Raw genomic sequence first — 19,371 nt, forward strand, 5'->3', positions numbered from 1 at the left:
GAGACACTATCTTTTTGTAATCCTCACCAATACTAAGTGTCTTTTGTGGGGTTCTTTTAGTCTTTGCCAGATGGATCCATACGCAACGGTGTCTTGCTATTTTTGTCAGAGAAAAGATGCAGGTTGGTGATGGAGCTCTGAGGTAGAAGGCTTGCCTATCCCCAGCACTGGGAACAAACAAGACTACTTGGTTTTTTGTTTTTGTTTTTGTTTTTCTTTGAGACAGCAAGACTATAAAGCATCATGACACACAGGTACAGAGTAGGAAATCAGTGCTGACCGCCAAGCTACTGGCAGTGGGTCTAAGGTCACTGTCTTTGCTGTGCCAGCTATTTGGACAAGCCCACTGATTTCCTGTCCTATGACTGTGGGCTTTGCAGTGGGAACAGGACATGTGGCCTTACCTGCCACACCTCTCTAGTGGTGATTGCTCCCTCTGACCCAGTCTGGAGGACCTGGGCCTGGCTGGGCCTGGCTGGGCAATACTAATGAGGGCGGAACAAGAGGTGTACAAGGTGGAGCCCTGGGATTAGTCTTTGTTCTCAGAAACTCATGGACTCTGCTGAAGATGTGGCTGGACAGCAGATGTTCCTTGCACATGAAGAACCCTGACAGCACAGAAACAAAGCAACAGACATCTCCTGAACTGGGGGATGCCTTCCTGGATGGAAGCAGAAGTCCTGAGCTCTGCCTGCTCCTCCCTAACTGTGGAAAGGACCAGGAGACTACCGACAGCTCCATGCCACTTTGAGTCAAGACTGATGACCTGGGTATAGTACCCAGGACACAACATAGTAGAAGGAACCAAATCCAGAACTTTGTCATCTAAAAGCTACAGGTTTGTCATGGGCATGTACATGTACACACACACAGAGATACACACACAGAGATACACACACACACACACACACACAGATACACACACACAGTCAAACGAGAGAGATGATAGGCAGATAGATTAAAAAAAAAAAAAAATTCACCAAGCTGGGCAGTGCCTTTAATCCCAGCACTCAGAAGGCAGAGGCAGATGTGTCTCTCAGTTCAAGGCCAGCCTAGTCTACATAGTAAGTTCTAGGATAGCCAGGGCTCCACAGAGAAACCCTATCTAAAAAAAAAAAAAAAAAAAACAAAATTCACCAAAACCAAATGATAGACCATCTATCTAGAATATAAAAGGGACTAGAGTCTCAAGGGCTAAGATATACTTCCTCTATGCTTGACACTTGTGACCCTCAGAGGGACCCTCAAAGGCTGGGACTATCTTGCCCACTTTACAGATGGGCAAAGTATGACCCAGAACAGAACTGCCCAAAACCCTGGGAATGAGCAGCCAGAGCTGATGGTGAAGTCAGACTTATCAGGAAAACTCATCTGGCTTTGTGTAGACAGGCCAACAAAGGGAGAAAGAGAGATAGCAGAGAAAATGGCCGTGTACGCCTGTAATCCAGCACTGAGAGGAACACAGAAGTCCAAGGTCATCCTCAACTACACAGAGTTCAACACCCGTACAGCCCCTTGAAACACAATCGAAAAACACTGGAGAAAAAAAAAAGGAGGGGTAGAGAGGGGCCCTGTAACCTCCCAGAATTCAAGAGCACCTTTGATACTGGTATTTGGAAGCCTGCTGTCACCCACTGGTGATGAAGTAAAGTTATCGATGCCATTCTCAGTGAGCATGCCATGATGGCTGGATTGGGGATCCACCCTGGAGACCCGACAAGTCTCTGACAAGCTGCCCTGAGATGGCCCTGCAGTCTACAGAGGGAGGAAGGGCCTCCCTGGACACTGGTGAGTATTTGCTGATGGAGATCACACCCTGTGCTGGTGACCTTTACGTGCATGACATCTTTTTACCCTTCAGGCCTCACAGTATGGAGAGTATACTGCTATGACTCCAGTTCCCTTGATGCGGTCCAGGAGGGGACCAGCAAGGCTAGAGAAATGTCCAGTGTTACCTAGCTGACCTGGGACCCCCCTACTTTCTAAACTATTGCCCAAGAACGAGGCAGTTACAGTGAGACCATCAGCATGTACCCCACCTGTGCCCAGTAGCTCATCTCTCAGCCCTGGCAGGCACCAGGACTGTTCTCACCTTACCAATGGAGAAACTGAGGCAGGAGGTGGGGGTGAGTGAGGGAGAGGCAGGTGCCTTTCCTCAACACAACAAGCTCAGTTTGGAATGCTGGCTAGGGAACTGAAGGAAAAATTTGAGTGTTTCTGGATCCCTGCCTGCCTGAGAAGCAGTGACCTTAGCCAAGCCTGGCTGGCCTCACTTCCAGGGAATCAAGGTGGGGCAGGATGGGTAGGGAGTGAGGTCAGAGGGGAAGCAGGCATCGAAGAGGAGGAGGCAAGTCCCTGGGGATTATGGGAAGAGAGAGGAAGGGAGCCTGGATAGACCAGGAATTGGTGGTCAGCCCAAAGTAACGTAAGCAAGGGTTTAAGCAGGGGCCATTCGGGAGTGTGCAGCCCCAGGACCAGAGGTTCTTAAATGAAAACGTTGAGTTTGGGCTAATGGTTTCCGTGCACTTCAGTGTTTCCATCCTTAAAAGAATAGAAGCCCAGTGGGCACCTGGATTAGATCCTCGCTCTCCTGCTATGTGACCTGGGGCAAATGAGTCCACCCCGTAGGTGGGTCTCAGAGTCCTTATCTAAAAATTAAAATGTCTTGTATCAGAGGATGCTGTGAGGGTGAGGGGGTTTGGCAGAATCTTTATCCAGTAAGTCATTACTGCCTCTCCCCCACCACCCAACCCTGTCCTCCCCGTCATCACTGCTTGTCACTGTCTCACCACTTTGTCCTTGTTGTCATCCATCTGAAGGTGTCCCAGGCAGGCTTACACCAAGCACCTTGTGCTAAGTGTCCGACACTGGTGTTATTAAATAATTACAGGCAAAGTGGCAGGTGCTCTACCATCAGGGTGATGGAAAGCAGAAAACAAAGAGCCCCTGATTGTGTTCTGTAGAACAAGGGGCTGTTTCATTGAGGCAGTGAGGGGCAAGGCAGCACCTAGCCATTGGGGCCAGGTCTCAAGTCAGTGAGCTGAGCTGTCCTTAGAATAGTGTTGCTTGGGCCATTTTCAAACAATCTCAGTCCCCAATCTAAGCCATGGATATTCTGAGCCAACAGTTCTCAGGTGAGACCCAGGAACTATCATTGTGGAAAGCCTTTGCCCACAGGATGAGGACTGCTTTTCCTTCATTCCAGTTGTTTCTGGATCCTACCATGGCCTCTCTTAGGCTGTGTGAATATGGTACAAATAGGTAGTAGGTCTCTCCCTGCCCACCCCAGGGGGTTCAGTCATGTGCCTTCAGCTCCTCTGAGCTTGAAATTCTTTGTCACCTGGAGTATGACTAAGAACAAGAGAACTGGGACAGGAAACTCACCCATGGGTCAAACATTTGCTTCAGGGACCACTGGGCCAGCCTCAAGTCCTTGAGGCTTCCTGGTCCCTCTTAGTCCCACTCTCTTCTCCCCTGGCTCAAGCTTCCCAGTGGGACGTCCACACCCTGGCCCTGCCTAGGTTCTGGTGCTCAGGATGAGAGCAAACTGTACAGCCCACCTTCCATCCCCAGCCCACCCAGAAGACGATTGTCTTGAGCTAGGTCTCAATTCCTCTTGCCTAGGATGAGGTCAAGGAACATTTCCTCACCGGGCAGCAGAAGCAACAAACACGAGGAAATGACAAGGATTCCGGAGATTTCAGAGCACAGAGCTCAGGTACAGGATGGACCCCCTGCGGAGAGCTGAGGCTGCCACTCAGGGCAGCTTCCTCATCCGCCTCCAGCTCAGAGTCTTCAGGCTTTGTCTGTTCTTTTCTCTTAGCAGGATTCCTTGGGCACGCCAACCCCCAACTCCATTTCTGCCCCCAGTCACCTGGTGCCAGGGATCACCTTTCATCCATCTCTCCCTTCCTCTATCGGACACATAGTGACATATAGGGACTTAGAGTCAGACACAAGTACAGCTAGTGGGAAAATACGTCCTCACCTGGAAAAAACAAAACAGCGTAACCAAACAACTGTAACACAACATCTTTATTGCCACCACAGTGGTGTATGTACAGGCTTATAAAACCAGGGTGTGACTGATGAAAGGCTGACCAGAGAATGAGCAGAGACTTAAGGAGAGACAAAGAGGGCAAGGGACAGAGGCATGAGCTGGTGTTTTCAGTGGATGGCACTCAGGTGAAGTTCAAGGGTGCAGAGGGAGAGGATGCTGGTGAAGACCGGTGCCATGCTGAGGAACTGGCAATGGGTAGCCACTGGAAAACCTGAGGGGTTGGGGGGTCAGTTGTGTGGAAGTTGGGCAGACAATGAACGGGTGAGACATAGCAGCAGTGTGAAGCCTGTCTCTGAGGAAGGAGCTGTTGCTGACGTGAGTGGCTGGGCTGTAGAGCTGGCCCCCCTGAGGGCAGCTGGGTATCTGGTGGAGGCCAGGACAGTCAGGAGCACCTGGACTTTGGGCTTGAAGATACTCAGAAGCAGATGCAGCTGTGTCTGGGGACCATCCACAGCAGCCCACACCTGGGAACCAGAAGGAAGGGCAGCCCTGGAGAAGAGCTTCAGTAGTCCTGAAGGGTGTCAGCTGGGTCACGGAAATGTGACTCTCAGGCACGGGGCTGAGGAGACCTGATCTCTTCTTTTCTCTTTCTTTCTTTCTTTCTTTCTTTCTTTCTTTCTTTCTTTCTTTCTTTCTTTCTTTCTTTCTTTTTTTTTTCTACTTGCAAAAATGAGTCATTCACACCTGGGGGCATTCGGGCACGTTTTTCTTGCTGTGTGGCCTCCCTCATGGGACTCCCCTCAGGCCCCTCATTTGGATTTCAGTTATCATCTGCTCCAGACCTGGAACTGAAGTCTGTCTTGCTCTTGGCTCCAGGCTCATGTGAGGATGAACTCTGGCTTGGTTTTACTGGCCTGCGTGACTTCAGGAACAGTCTCACATGGCCAGTCCCCTCAGGCTGCAATCCCAGGATGAGGAACAAGGAAGACAGCAGAGCTCACTCCCAGCAACCCACTGCTCAACTAGTTATCCATATGATAAACATGTCTTGTGAGCACACCATGCTTGCCCAGGGATTGAGAGCTAGGTCTATATAGGCTGACTCCAATTCCATCCTTGTGCTGGAAAATTCCAAAGTTAATGGAGACCAGCATTCAACCTAGCACACCTGTTACAGAGCAATACAACCAGCACAGCTGCCACGTGTCCTCTGACCTCCACCAGCACACACAGCATGTGTATGTGAGTGTGTATATGCACATGTGCTTGCATGCACCCATTGCTTACACATGCAACACACGCATGTGTACGCACAACACACACACTCAAAAAAAATAAAAAGGGCTCAGCCTCAGGGAGCTGCCTATTTGGAACATCAGCAGTTGGAGGGAAAAGGTGCTACCATGGGATCACCTGCCTCTGGAATTGACACAGGAAGTAATAGATAAGACTGAAACATGTAAAGTTCCTGGCACAAGTACTCTCGGATTCAGTTTTGTTTCATTTTGTTTTGTTTTGTGGTAGGGTCTCACTATGTGGCTCTGTTTATCCTGGAACTCACTATGTAGACAAGGCTGACCTCAAACTCCCCACCAAAGCCAGCTAACCCTTGGGTTATTATATTTTTAATATTTTAAAACATACTTCATTTTTTATGTACATTGACGTTTTGCCTCCATGTATGTGTGGGGTGTCAGTTATTTCTTGAAATTATAGATACTTGTGCTGCCCTGTGAACGCTGGGATTTGAATCTGGGTCCTCTGGAGAACAGTCAGTGCTCTTACCCACTGAGCTATTTCTCCAGCCCTCTTGGATTCTTAAAGTCAGAGAACTGAAGAACTGCAGAACCTATGCCTTTAAAACCTTAAACATAGGAACTAACTAAAAATATAGTACCTAAAATACTACTACTACTACCACCACCACCACCACCACCACCACTACTACTTAGGCTGCGCATACTTGCAGTTGTTCAGGCTACTTTGTGGATTCTTCTTTTTCCCATCCTTTATCTTCCCCCCCCCCCCCACCCTCCATTTTTCACTTAACACTAGATAGGAGAACAAGAAGGATGGGGAGCTGGGGAGATCCCTGATCCCTGAATCTAATTACTCTCCTTTTGTTTCTTCTTTGAGAACAACACTACCAAACTTCAGCCAATCTCCCTAAATGACCACCTGATCACCCACCCTACCCAGCAGGAGTCTAGCATTTATATAACCTCTGAAAAGTTCCCAGAATTCCAAACATCACACAATCGCAGAAACACGCCTCTGCTAGAGCATGAGGCAAATCATAGTCAGTTACTGCCGACGGTCTGATGCAGCCCCATATCCCACACCTAGGATTAAAACAAAAACATGTTCTCATAATATTTCTGTGTTTTTTAAAGGAACCAAAATTCCAGAATTGTCACTACACAGAGTGGTGCACATCTTTAGTCCAGCACTCAAGAAGCAGAGGCAAGCAGATCTCTGTGAGTTTGAAGCCTGGCTGGCTGGTCTACAGAGTGAATTCAAGGCCAGCCAGTGCTACATAGTGAGACCCTGTCTCAAAAAAATAACAAATATTAGAGCCTAAATATTATAGCTAGAGGGGGTTGTCAAGAAGATTTCACTGTCCCGTCAGATGGAAGTGACATTTCCCCTCATGCTTCAGGGTCCAAGATGGCTGCATTCAATTGTTTGGATTTTATACTCTCGGCTCTAGAGAAGGCTTCTCACACAGATGGACAGACTGATGTGAATGGAGTTTCTTGAAACCATGTAGCTTATATTACCGTGATGGAAGACCCTGCTTTCTCTAAGAGAAGCCTGCCAAATGCTCAACTTTACCCATAGAGTCTAGCTCTGCTTGAGTGTGTTCACTGTGTCCTGGACTACTCTGACCCAGATGTGTTTAAAATCAGATCTTAGATTTCATGCAGAAATATCACTTCCACAAGCATTCTTTGTTTTGAGGCAGGGTTTCTCTGTGTATCCCTGGCTGTCCTGGAACTCACTCTGTAGACCAGGCTGGCTTCGAACTCAAACATCTACCTGCCTCTGCTTCCTGAGTGCTGCGATTAAAGACATATGAGACTACCACCTGATTCTTTATTTTTTGAGGTAGAGTCTTGTTTATATAACAAAGGCTGACCAGAAGCTCTCTTTGTAGCCTGCTTGGCCTTGAACTCATGACCTTCCTGCCTCTACTTGGGATTAGAGGCATGTTCTACCATGCCACGCTTGCTGTTTCTGTAACTTTTATCTTAGGATTCCCATCACTCTGCTCACATTGCCTGTTTGTTCTTACATGACGTCTACTTTTCCATGAGAGCTCCGAGTCTCTTAATCATCACTGGTCTGATACTTCCAACATTCTGTCATATCTGATTCTGGTTCTGATACTTTTATTTCTCCAAACTTAGTTTGGCCTAGGCTCTTCCACAATCCCTGAAGTTGCACTCTGACAAAATAGTTTCTTTTGAGTTCTTGTCCCAAAAGAGCAGTGTTCTCTGAGACTCCAAACCATCACTCTTTCCAGGGCAAACATGATATCTACTAATTCTTACACTCCTTTTTTTCTTTATCTTCCTCCTCCTCCTCTACTTCCTCCTCCACCACTACCACAACTTCCTCCTTCTCCCCCTCTTCTCTTCCCCCTTCTTCTTCTTCCTCTCCCTCTCCCTCCTCCTACCCCTTCCTCCTTCCTCTTCTTTTTTCTTCCTTTATTATTTTGTGTGTGTGTGTGTGTGTGTGTATTTTGCTTACATGTATGTTTGTATACACCAGGATAGGCTGTTTGGTCCTCTAGAACTGGAGTTACAGATGGCTGTGAACTGCCTGTGGGTTAGGAGTCAAACACTGGTCCTCTGGAAATTTTAACTGCTAGACCATCCCTCCATCCCCTGTCCCTCCTTTTTGCTTTTTGATGTTTTGTTTTGCTTGAGACAAGGTATTGCATAGCTCTGGCTAGCTTCTAATTGCTGTATAGTTGAGGAATGGTCTTGAACTCCTGATCCTTCAGCCTCCAGCTCCTAAATGCTTAGATTACTAGTATATCTAATAACACCTGGTGTGTATAGTACTGGGAATTAAATTTGGGGCTTCATGTGTGTTAGACCGGCAGTCTATCACCTGAGCCACATTCCCAGCTCTCAAATTCCTTCTAACTGGACATTTCAAATCTTGCAATCTAGTGTTGAGTGCTCATGTAGAACCAAACACTTTAAATATTATCTCATTTACACTTCTCATCAATTCCCATGAATTGAAGAGAAGCGATGGCACTATCCCAGTCTACAGAACTAATTTTTGCAGTTCAGCAAAAGTGAAATAATTTGCTCCAAGTCATACAGTTAGCTAGAAAGTAGGATTTGAACTTGAGTCTGTCTTTTAGAAAGCCTATGTATATCCTACCTACCATGCTGTCCCTCACACCTATCAGACTCAGGATAGGGTTTCCGGCAAGAGACAGACACAAGCCTGATATGAAATCTGGATTTCAGACTGGAATGAAGGAAGAGAAATGGGGCTAAGAAGGTTCCCAGGACTCATTTCATTCTTGGCCTGCTAGTCTCAGGACTCTGGAAGTTGCTAGTCTAATCCTAGTTCTTCCTCCTTGTAGCCTGTCACTAGGCAAGTTGCATCACCTCTCCTAGCCCCAAATTCTGGTGGTAGGTGGTGAGGTTAAAACTGTCAGGTGACTACATCTGACCACTGTAGGATACCGGGAAGGAAGTGGGCAGTCCTTGAGTCATTCCCTTGGTGACATTATGAGATGGAGTAAACCTGGCTTCCTGTGACCATGTTGATGGTCTCCTTCCTTTGACTGCTGACCTGTTAGCTCTCAGTCCCTGACAGCTTGAGACCACAATGGGTCTGACTCATCAGATCCTCGTAGCCAAGTGTCTCAACTGCTGAGAAAACAGACAGACAGACAGACAGACAGACAGACAGAAAACCTCATAGCTCCAGTTCAGTGCCAAGTGCAACACTTCTCAACCAATCCCAGTGTCAATGGCAGGGCCATGAACTTCTGGTCAAGATGGCGAGAGAGACTAGGTTTACACACCTAATTGCTGAAACAGTTTTTTTTAAAAAAAAAAAAAAAAACAGACCAAAAGAGTGGCACTCCAGACAACTCTGCTTAGGCAATGATGAACAGTGACTAACATGAGGCAGGAAGGAAAGCAAGGTGAATCCCAGGGCTACCTTATCACTGGGAACCCCATCTAAGGCCAAGGTACTCCTGCACTGAGTTAGTTGTGACTGGGAGCCTGGGGGAAGCCAAGGATGGTAGAGCTAATGGGTGGTGCATCAGGGAGAGAGCTACAGAGAAAGGGCACTGAGAAGACAAAGAGGAGAGGGCTGGATATTCAATTTAGTATTGTCAATGGAAATTGCCTGAGGCTAGGAAAGACCTACCCAAAAAGACAACAGAACCACTTAGAACACACACAATGCTGGAAAGTAGAGTTTGCTTTTGAGAGCCAAATAGAAAGCTTCTTAGTTCAAGGGGCATGGAAAAGAATTCCTAGAAAGGGCCTTGGCTAAGAGGTGGGGATAACGGGTACATGACCGCTCCATGGTATGGTTAAGGGCAAGATTTTCTTGTCGATGGGAGAGAGAGAACAGCCAGAGAGGCATCTGGGAGAGGTCAAAACAGAGAGTAGACTGGACACAGCCAGGGCCTTCTGTGAGAAAGGGGAAAAGAACAGAGAAAACAGAGAAGCAGGAGCAGAGCATAGAGACAGGAACATGGAGGGAGAGAGAGAGGAAACATGTAGAGAATGGCAGAGTGAGAGGGAGGGTGGGCAGCCACAGGAAGGGAGTTTAGGGTAGGGAGGGGAGAAGGGCTAGGACTCTGAGGTGTGGGTACTTGTGATACTGAGGGAGGCCAACATGAGCTTTTACCAAAGCGAGGGAACCATATGTGCCCGAGGTAAGGGAAATGGCTCCTTTTGGTAGAGAGAAACCAGTTTCCCAAGTCCTTGAAGGAAAACTTATGGCTTTTATTGAGCACTGGAAATCCTCCTATAATCCAAGGTGAGCTCGTTTCTTGACATTTAGACTGTCGTTTGGAGTTTGGGGGATTTGAGTTTCGTTTGAACCTGAGAGAGAGAGGAAGAAGCTTTATGCAAATTCAGATCCAGGTCCATTTTAACAAAGGATGAAACTGTCTCCAAGTCACATTAGTCTCAGATAAATTTACATTATTTATTAAATTTTATATTTTGTATTTATAAATACAAAACACATGTGTAGCACACAATGTATTAAAATGGACAAGAGTCTGGCTTCCAATCTGCAGCTACCAAGACTAAAGAATCAAGGAGACTACTACCCATAGCCTTGAAATGGCTCCAAAGAAAAGGCTGGGACCTCAGAGGGAGGACAGAGCTGACTTCACAGAGTTGTACTACTCTGAACCACTCTTAAAAGGACTCTGCTTATAGTGAAAATATCAACCCGTAGACAGTGCCTTGGAAATGATGCAATGACAATAGACAGCTACATAACAAGATGACATATTTAAGGGATGGAGAGATGGCTCTGTGGTTAAGAGCACTGGTTGCTCTTTCAGAGGACCTGAGTTCAATGGCCAGCAACCACACTGTCGTCCTTTCTGGAAATGGAATGAATAGGTTCTACAAGTCTCTGGTCCTGCAGACAATGGCCGGAGTGTTACCAGCTCTTAGAAGGGAAGCAGGGATGTTTGGGTGGCCTGCTCCAGGTCCCAGGTCTTATTTGGCATCTGCAGGGGTGACAGTGGCAGGCAGCATCCAGAGCCTAATCAGCCAGGCAATCCAAGGTCCAGCAATGAAAGAGACAGAACTCTTTCTCAAGTGTTACAGCTCAGTAAAACAGACAATCTCAGATGATTCTTGGTGAAATAAGTTGCGCACTTTATTCCATGTGGACTTTATAAACACTGAGGAATAGGGTGGGATCTAGGGGTAGATGCTTCCCATTGGCTCAGTGTGAGATGCTAGTGATGCTCTATTTGCATGGGAAAGGACTCCAGTTGTTTTCCCTCTGTGACTGATTTTCCTCTCAGTGGGATGTCATGGTTACACATTCCAGAGCAGGTAGAACTAGGCAGGGTTTGACCCCACTCCCACCATTCACAATTCTGAGATGAACTAACTGGGTTTGAGCTCATTCAACCTCCCCAGTTCTTCTGTCTGGTGGCACGGTCCACTTGCCCCACACCACTCCAGCTTCAGGGGTTCTGACATCTGTGGGCACCTGCACACACGTGTGCGCGTGTGCACACACACACACAATTTTAGGGACTGGGAAGATGGCCAGTAAAATGCTTGCCCTGGGCCAGAGAGATCACTCAGCAGTTAAGAGCACTGACTGCTCTTCCAAAGGTCCTGAGTTCAATTCCCAGCAACATATTGGTGGCTCACAACCATCTGTAATGGGCATCCAATGCCACCTTCTGGTGTGTCTGAAGACAGTGACAGTATACCTACATACATGAAATAAATCTTTAAAAAAAAAAAAAGTGCTCGCCCTGCAAGCATGAGGATCTGGGTTCAAATCCCCAGCACCCACAGGAAAGCCAGGGATTTTAGAACACAAATCCCAATACTGCTACTGCGAGATGGGAAGTAGAGAAAGAAGAATCCATGGAAATTTGTGGGCTAGCCTTGCACACACAGCTGTGAGCAACAAAGAGCCCCTGCCTCACATAAGGTAGAATGCAAAGGCACATGGGTTTGTCCTCTGACCACTAGACATTCAGGCAGGTGCTAGTACTCTTATACACAAGCATGCCCACATCACTCACACACACACACACACACACACACACACACACACACACAGTCAACATGAAATATTTAGGGATAAATCTGATAAAATATGCCTAAGACCTATATATCAAGCTGACAGGCATGCTGTGACAGTGTAGCATATTCACAAAAGAGAGAAACTGATAAGTTTGATTATCTAAAAATTAAAGCTTGTTGCTCTAAGGAACACATTGCTAAGACTGAGAAAAAGATAAATCACAAATAGAAAATAGAGTCACCTGGGAAAAGATTTGTTTCAAAATATAAAGAGTCATTACAAGTCAGTACTAAGAAAACAAACAATGTAATTAAAATATGGGCAACGATTTGAACATATACTTCGTGGAGAAACCAGTGGCTGCTGAGCCAGACTGGGAGAACTATGACCTCAGCATTTGGAAAGACTAAGAGTTCAAAGTTCAAAATTGTCCTTGACTTCATAGTTAGTTCAACACCCACCTGGCCTACAAAAGACAACATCTTTAAAAAATCAATTAATTAATTAATTAATTAATAATAAATAAGTCAATGCTGGAGGTGGCTCAGAGGATAAGAGCACTTGTTGCTCTTGCAGAGGACCTGGGTTTGATTCCTGATACCGGCATAAAAGCTTATACCATGTGTAACTCCAGTTCCAGCGGATCTTTCACCCTCTTCTAGTCTCCAAGAATATGTGTGGTGCCCAGATATACATACAAGCAGAATGTTTGTACACATGAAATAAAAGGGACTGGAAAGATGGCTCTCTGACTGCTCTTCCCAGAGGACCTAGGTTTGATTCCCAGCACCCACATGGTGGCTTACAACTCAGTGACTCCAGTTCCAGGAGATTGGATGCTCCTGGCCTCCACAGATATCAGAGACACACAAGGTATATAGCTTACATGGAAACAAAATACGTAACACATTAAACAAACAAACAAAAACAAAAAAAGCTAGGTTAATTGTGCACATTTCTAATCCCTGCACTCAGAGTCAGAGACTGATGAGTTTCTATGAGTTTGAAATCGGCCTGGTGTCTATATTGAGTTCTAGGCCAGCCAAGACTACATAGTGGGAATTAGTCGTAAAAAAATAAAAAACAGCTGGGTGGTGGTGATACACACTTTTAATCCCAGTACTCTGGAGACAAAGGTAGGAGGATCTTTGTGAGTTTGAAGTCACCCTGGTCTACAGAACAAGTTCCAGGACACCCAGAGCTGTTACACAAAGAAACTCTGTCTCAAAACAAAACAAACAAAAACCCAATAATTAACTAATTAATTAAAATAAAAAAGAAAGAAATGTTAATAAGATATAAAACGAAGCCCAATATTGCAGTCCTTAAGAAAACATAATTTAAAGTAAAATTTGGGCCTGGAAATGTCTCTTTGGGACACAGCATTTGCTATGGAAACATGATGGTCTAAGTTCGGATCGCTTCATCAATGGGAATACATATTGAATGTAATCCCAGCTCCGAGGGATGGGATTTCTGGAGCTTGCTGGCCAGCCAGCTTATCTGAAACAGCTCCAGGCTCAGCATTTCAGTGACTCAAAAAGTGTCAGTGTCTCGGTCTCAAAAAATGGAAGCAGGGTGATTGGGGATGGCAATGATGACAACCTCAGGATTCTATACATATGGGCACATGTACCTACATGCATGTACACATACAGCACACATATGCTTGCACACATATGGGCACACACACACACACACACATACACACACACTAGCATGTGATGGCATTGCAACTCTATTAAAATGTTCAAAACTAAAAGACTGATCATGTCAAATGCCAAAGAAGATGTGATGTGAAGTAACCAGAGTTTTCATGGATGCTGGTATTTACAATCTGACACATGTACTTTCAAAGTCTGACAGTTCCTTTAAAAATTAAATATACAGGGCTGGAGAGTTGGCTGTTTGCATTTCAGAGGACTGGGGTTTAATTACAACACCTACATAGTGGCCCACAACCATCTGTAACCCCAGTTCCAGGTGATCTGATACTTTCTTCTGGCTTTTGTGGGCATTAGGCAGGCATGTGGTGTACAGATAAACATATAGGCAAGATATTCTCTATTTATCTATCTATTTATCTGCGTATCTATCTATCTATCTATCTATCTACCTATCTATCTACCTATTTATTGAGTATATATACATGTATATATGTACACACACACACACACATATATATATATGAAACATACATCTATTACACGACGCAGCCATTCCACCTATAGTTGTTAATTCAAGAGAAGTTGAAGCATTACACAAGCTCCTGTATGAATATTTATAGTACCTTCATTTTTAATAGCTAAAAGCTGGAAGCAACTCAGATCCTAAGGCCATGGAAACAGGAGACTGGCTTGACTGTGGGAGTGTGCAACCCTGAAGTCAGAGGCTTCTGCAAACTGTGTAAATCAGGAGAATGGCGAGTTCTCATGGACAAGGACTTTGTAACAGAGCCAAGACCATTGCGAGGTGCGGTGGGCCAGGAAGAGGCAACGTCTCCCTGGATGTGTCCCCCACCATCATCATTACTTTCCACTGGTTATCGCCACCTTCAGCATCATCATCAGCATGACCGTTATCCTTGCTGTCCACTACCTCCATGCTTCTGCAAAGACGTACACAAAGCAGTAAATGGATGTGAGCTTGTGAAATGTTTGTAGGCAGCATGGCAGGTGCCGGGAGACTCACAGCAAAGTGTTGAATTTGGTTCAGTGGGAAGATGATGGGGAGAGAGGCTGCACAGAGGAAGCAGCGTTTAAGTTGGGCCTTGCCAGATGAGTAGAAGTTCTCTGTGTAGGGGAGGGAGAAGCTATAGAAGGATGAGCTTTTGCTTAGACTTGCTTAGCTTTGCTAAGACTTGAGTGTGCCTGAAGACATGGAGTCAGCTAACAAGGCCATGTGTCTGGGGTCAGCAGTAAGGCTACACAGGGGCCTGAAGCCAGATCACAGGAGCTAGGAATTCCTTATTGGGGGCTTGAGCTGGTGTGTGTGTGTTCTAGTAAGTGTAGAGTTCCCTCTTATCAATATGGCATAATCATTTGGGACTATATACATACAATGTATTGTGTGTATCTGCATGCACTAGAGTGTGCATGTGGAAGTCAGAGGATCTCTGGAAGTTGACACTTTTTCTACCATGTGGATCCCAGGGATTGAACTCAACATGAATTGACTGATTGGATTTTTGACGCAGGGTCTCACTGGCTGTCCTGGAACTCACTATGTAGTCCAGGCTGGCCTAGATAGAACTCACAGTGATCATTTGTCTCTGCCTCTCTAATGCTGTTATTAAATGTGTGTGCCACTGTGCCGGGCTGCTTATTTTTATGTGTATGAATGTTTTGCCTGCATGTATGTCTATTTACCACATGTATGCCTGGAGCCCACAGAGGCCAGAAGAGGACATTGGGTCCCCAGAAAATGGGGGTTATACATGGTTGAGGGCCATCATGTGGATGCTGAGAATAGAACCCGGCTCCTCTACAAAGAACAAGTGCTCTTAACCACCAAGCCATCTCTCCAGTCCCCATGTTTTTTTTAGTTTTAATCATGTATATGCATTTGAAATATTTTAAAACAATACCATTCCATGGTCCCACCAGTAATATTCTGAGCCAGTGTGTCTGAAACATTCCTATAGAAAGTAGTCTACTCTACAGAACCAGGAAGAGTTGATGGATTTCAGCCAATCAAAATTTTGGCCCTGAATCAAATTGGAGCCAGGGAAAAGGAAGAAGTTATAGCATTTGAGAGAAAGAGAAGTGGGCTCTTGTTTTCTGTGGCTGTTACTAGGGAGACCCCTGTGGAATGGTACGGACGAGGAAAGAAAGTCCTTGTCTGATGGGTGGCTGGAAGCCTGCGTATGACCCTACAAAGGTCAGAGCAAATCCAGGAGAGACCCACTTCCCCATTCCTGATAACATCTGCTGAGACACCAGAAGCCAAAAAACGGTCTTCTCTTGTTTAAGCCAGTTTTTATTCATTTCTTTATTTGACAGCATATCCTGATCACTTACCCATGAGTATCACACATAATCCAAGTAGTAGTTTGAGTTACATCTTTCATGGCCAGAATCCTAAGTCCTATTTTAGCCTTAGTCATGAACTAGAACTCTGACTGACAGTTTCTAGTAAAGAGAAGCTAGTTGGTAAGAAACAAGTGGCCAGTCATTCAGGCTGACTCAGTCAGAGGGGTATTAGTGTAAGCATATGCATGGGGCACCAACAGAAAGCCCAGAGGTATTATGGAGAACATAGTCACAATGGACCAGCCTCATGGATGAGGGGAGGCTAAGGTTGAGAAATTCATTCCCTCCCTAACCAGGAAGTTGGACATGTCTGGGACTTAATATGTCAGTTTCTAAATATCCGAAGTCCCAACTCACAGTGGTTTAATCCAGGACAAGACATGTGACCATGTTCACAGATGGTTGATAGGTAATTTTCAGCTGGATAGATGTGCTAACTTTATATGCTTCCTAGGGGTTTCATCAGGTGAGCACAGTAAACACTTTTAAATGTGTAATGGGACTTTAGAATCATTGCCGGGGCTGAGCATTCTTTCCACTTCCTGGTTGAACTCAAGGGCAGTCTTTGTTTTGTGGCCATTCCGACAGAGACGTGGTATGGTGGTATTTCTTTTTTTTTTTTTTTTTTTAATTAATTTATTTATTTTGTGTAAGTACACTGTAGCTGTCTTCAGACACCCATATGAGGGAATCAAATCTCATTACAGATGGTTATGAGCCACCATGTGGTTGCTGGGATTTGAACTCATGACCTCTGGAAGAGCAGTCAGTGCTCTTAACCACTGAGCCATCTCACCAGCCCCTATGGTGGTATTTCATTGTGGCTAAAGTCTACACTTTACTAATGATTAGTAATGTTATGAATCTTTTCTTTTTTTAAATTATTTTTTAGGGACTGGAGTGATGGCTCTGTAGTCAAGAACACTCATTGATCTTACAGAGGACCCTGGTTCAGTTCCCATCATCCACATGGAGTGTCCGGCATCCTCTTCTGACCTCTGTGACAATGCACACATGGCAGAGACACATACTCATACATATAAAATAAATATGCCTAACAAAAATAAAATTTCAAGAGATACATATTTTCTGTAAAATTTATTTATTTTTATTTTATATGTATGAGTGTTTTGCCTGCTTGGTCTACATAATAAGTTCCAGGATAGCCAGGGCTATGTAGAAGGAGACACTGTCTATATTTTATAGGATAATTATAAAATGTAATTTAAAAAAAGGGATTTGAACACAAGTGCCTGCATAGGTGGGCAGTGCCTCCCCTAGAAGACATGGTTCTTAAATTAAAATCTCAGTGTCAGGATTGGAATACTGTGGTGGTTTCAATATGTTTGGTCCAGGGAGTGGCACTAATTGGATGTGTGGTCTTGTTGGAGTGAGTGTGGCCTTGTTGCCAGTTTTCTCCTAGCTGCCCTCGGAACAAGAGGTAGAACTCTCAGCTCCTCCAGTGCCATGCCTGCCTGGATGCTGCCATGCTTCCTGCCATAATGATAATGGACCAAACCTCTGAACCTGTAAGCCAGCCCCAATTAAGTATTGTCCTTATAAGAGTTGTCTTAGTCATGGTGTCTGTTCACAGCAGTAAAACCCTAAGACAAATACATTGCTTGGGAGGGAGTTATTGGTCAGTGAGGATCCAGAGGACACCAAAACAACACAAGCTATTGTCATTGTTTTGGTTATATTGCTTAAGACAATATGGTAAGATCCATTGCTAAAGATACAGCACACTTTGCTTGCAGGATTGAAAAATCAAACTGGAAAGGACCTGAAAACACCATCCCTGCTGGGTAGCTATCATAGTGCTGGAAGGTGCTTTATGGATCCTGGGAGTAGAAAAGGCATCAGTAACATTACCCGATGGTGAAACCTTCATGCTACAGTCATGACCTGACCGGCAGGATGAGCCCCCACTGATGTAATAGCAGCATAAAAGTCATAGGGGCAACCAATTGCTTTTGCCTTGGATTTAAGACCTTACTCCATAGGAGGGATTTCATGCCTGGTACTTTAAACCCATAGCTAAGGAGGTCGTAGGTGTGGAATGGGGAGAAAGAAAACATGACTTACTTCTGCTGTCTTACTAAATGGTGCTGTCAAACTACCTTTTTTTTTTTTGTTGTTGTTTTTGTTTTTGGTTTTTGGAGACAGGGTTTCTCTGTGTAGTCCTGGCTGTCCTGGAACTCACTCTGTAGACCAAGCTGGCCTTGAACTCAGAAATCTGCCTGCCTCTGCCTCCCGAGTGCTGGGATTAAAGGCGTGCACCACCACCGCCCGGCTAATGTAGAGACTTATAACTAAGTCAAAGCACTGAGAATACGTGACTATTGAATGCCCTGGGACATCTATATCACCCTACTGCCCAAGGCTCATGGAACATTAGGGTGAGTTATGTGGAGAGAATGTAAGACCAAGAGAATGAGGAGGTGTGCGGTGAAATTGTGTCTTCTGAATATTGAGTGACTATTGCACCCATGACCTCATTGTAGCTATGGTTACTCGCACAAGGTCAAGCCAACAACATCAATCAACATTTCAACATTCCAATGAACAGTGCTAATTAGATTCAGGGAGAAAAAAAAAAAAGGAAAAAAGAAGCTGGTATTGTGGCACAGGCCTTTAATCCCAGCACTCAGGAGGCAGAGGCAGGTGGATTTCTGTGAGTTTGAGGCTAGCCTGGTCTACAAATGAGTTCCAGGACAGCCAGGGCTACACAGAGAAACCATGTCTCGAAAAACAACAGCAACAACAACAATAACAAAACAAAGAAAAAGAAGGAGGAGGAGAGGAAGAGAGAGAGAGAAAGAAGGAGGAGGAGGAAGAGGAAGAAAAGGAGAGAACCTGAGTGGAAGAGGGGGTCTTCATGGTCTTCATGCTTAGGGAGTGAATATGGCCAAAGTACACTGATTACATATATGAAGTTGACACAGACTAGATAAAAGATATTTTAGTAAACATTTTATATTTCGCCTATGACAACATATGTGTACATAATATTTTGATCATATGTACCCATTACCCTCTCTTATACCCCCAATTCCACAGGACCCCTTGTTTCCAACGAGTTTCCCCTTCCCCTCCTACTTTCTTTTCTTTTGTTTTCTTCTCTTTGAGAGGTTTCAAGGCAAGATTTCACTCTGAAGCTCTGGCTATCTTGGAACTCTATGTAGACTAGGTTGACCGTGAATTCACAGAGATCCACCTGCTTCTGTCTCTGAAGTGCTGGGACTAAGGTGTGCACCACCAGGCCTGACTTCGCATTTCTTTTTGTGTGTGTGAGACCTACTGAGTTTAATTAGGGCTGGCTCTATGGGCATACTTTTAACTTTATTTACTTACTGAAGCATGGGCAACTGACCAGTGGTTATATCGCCAGGGAAGATAGCTTCCCTACAGCACTACCATTACCTGACCATTACCTGAAATAGTGAGTCTCCCTAAGAGTTTTTCTGCATACTCATTGACCATCCAGACATCTTCCCTGATGTGGTATCTGTTCAAATATTTTAGTTGCTTCTTGTTATTAAATTGCAAGAGCTC

The sequence above is a fragment of the Arvicanthis niloticus genome, chromosome 5, assembly GCF_011762505.2.
Source record: "Arvicanthis niloticus isolate mArvNil1 chromosome 5, mArvNil1.pat.X, whole genome shotgun sequence".
Classification (NCBI taxonomy): Eukaryota; Metazoa; Chordata; class Mammalia; order Rodentia; family Muridae; genus Arvicanthis; species Arvicanthis niloticus.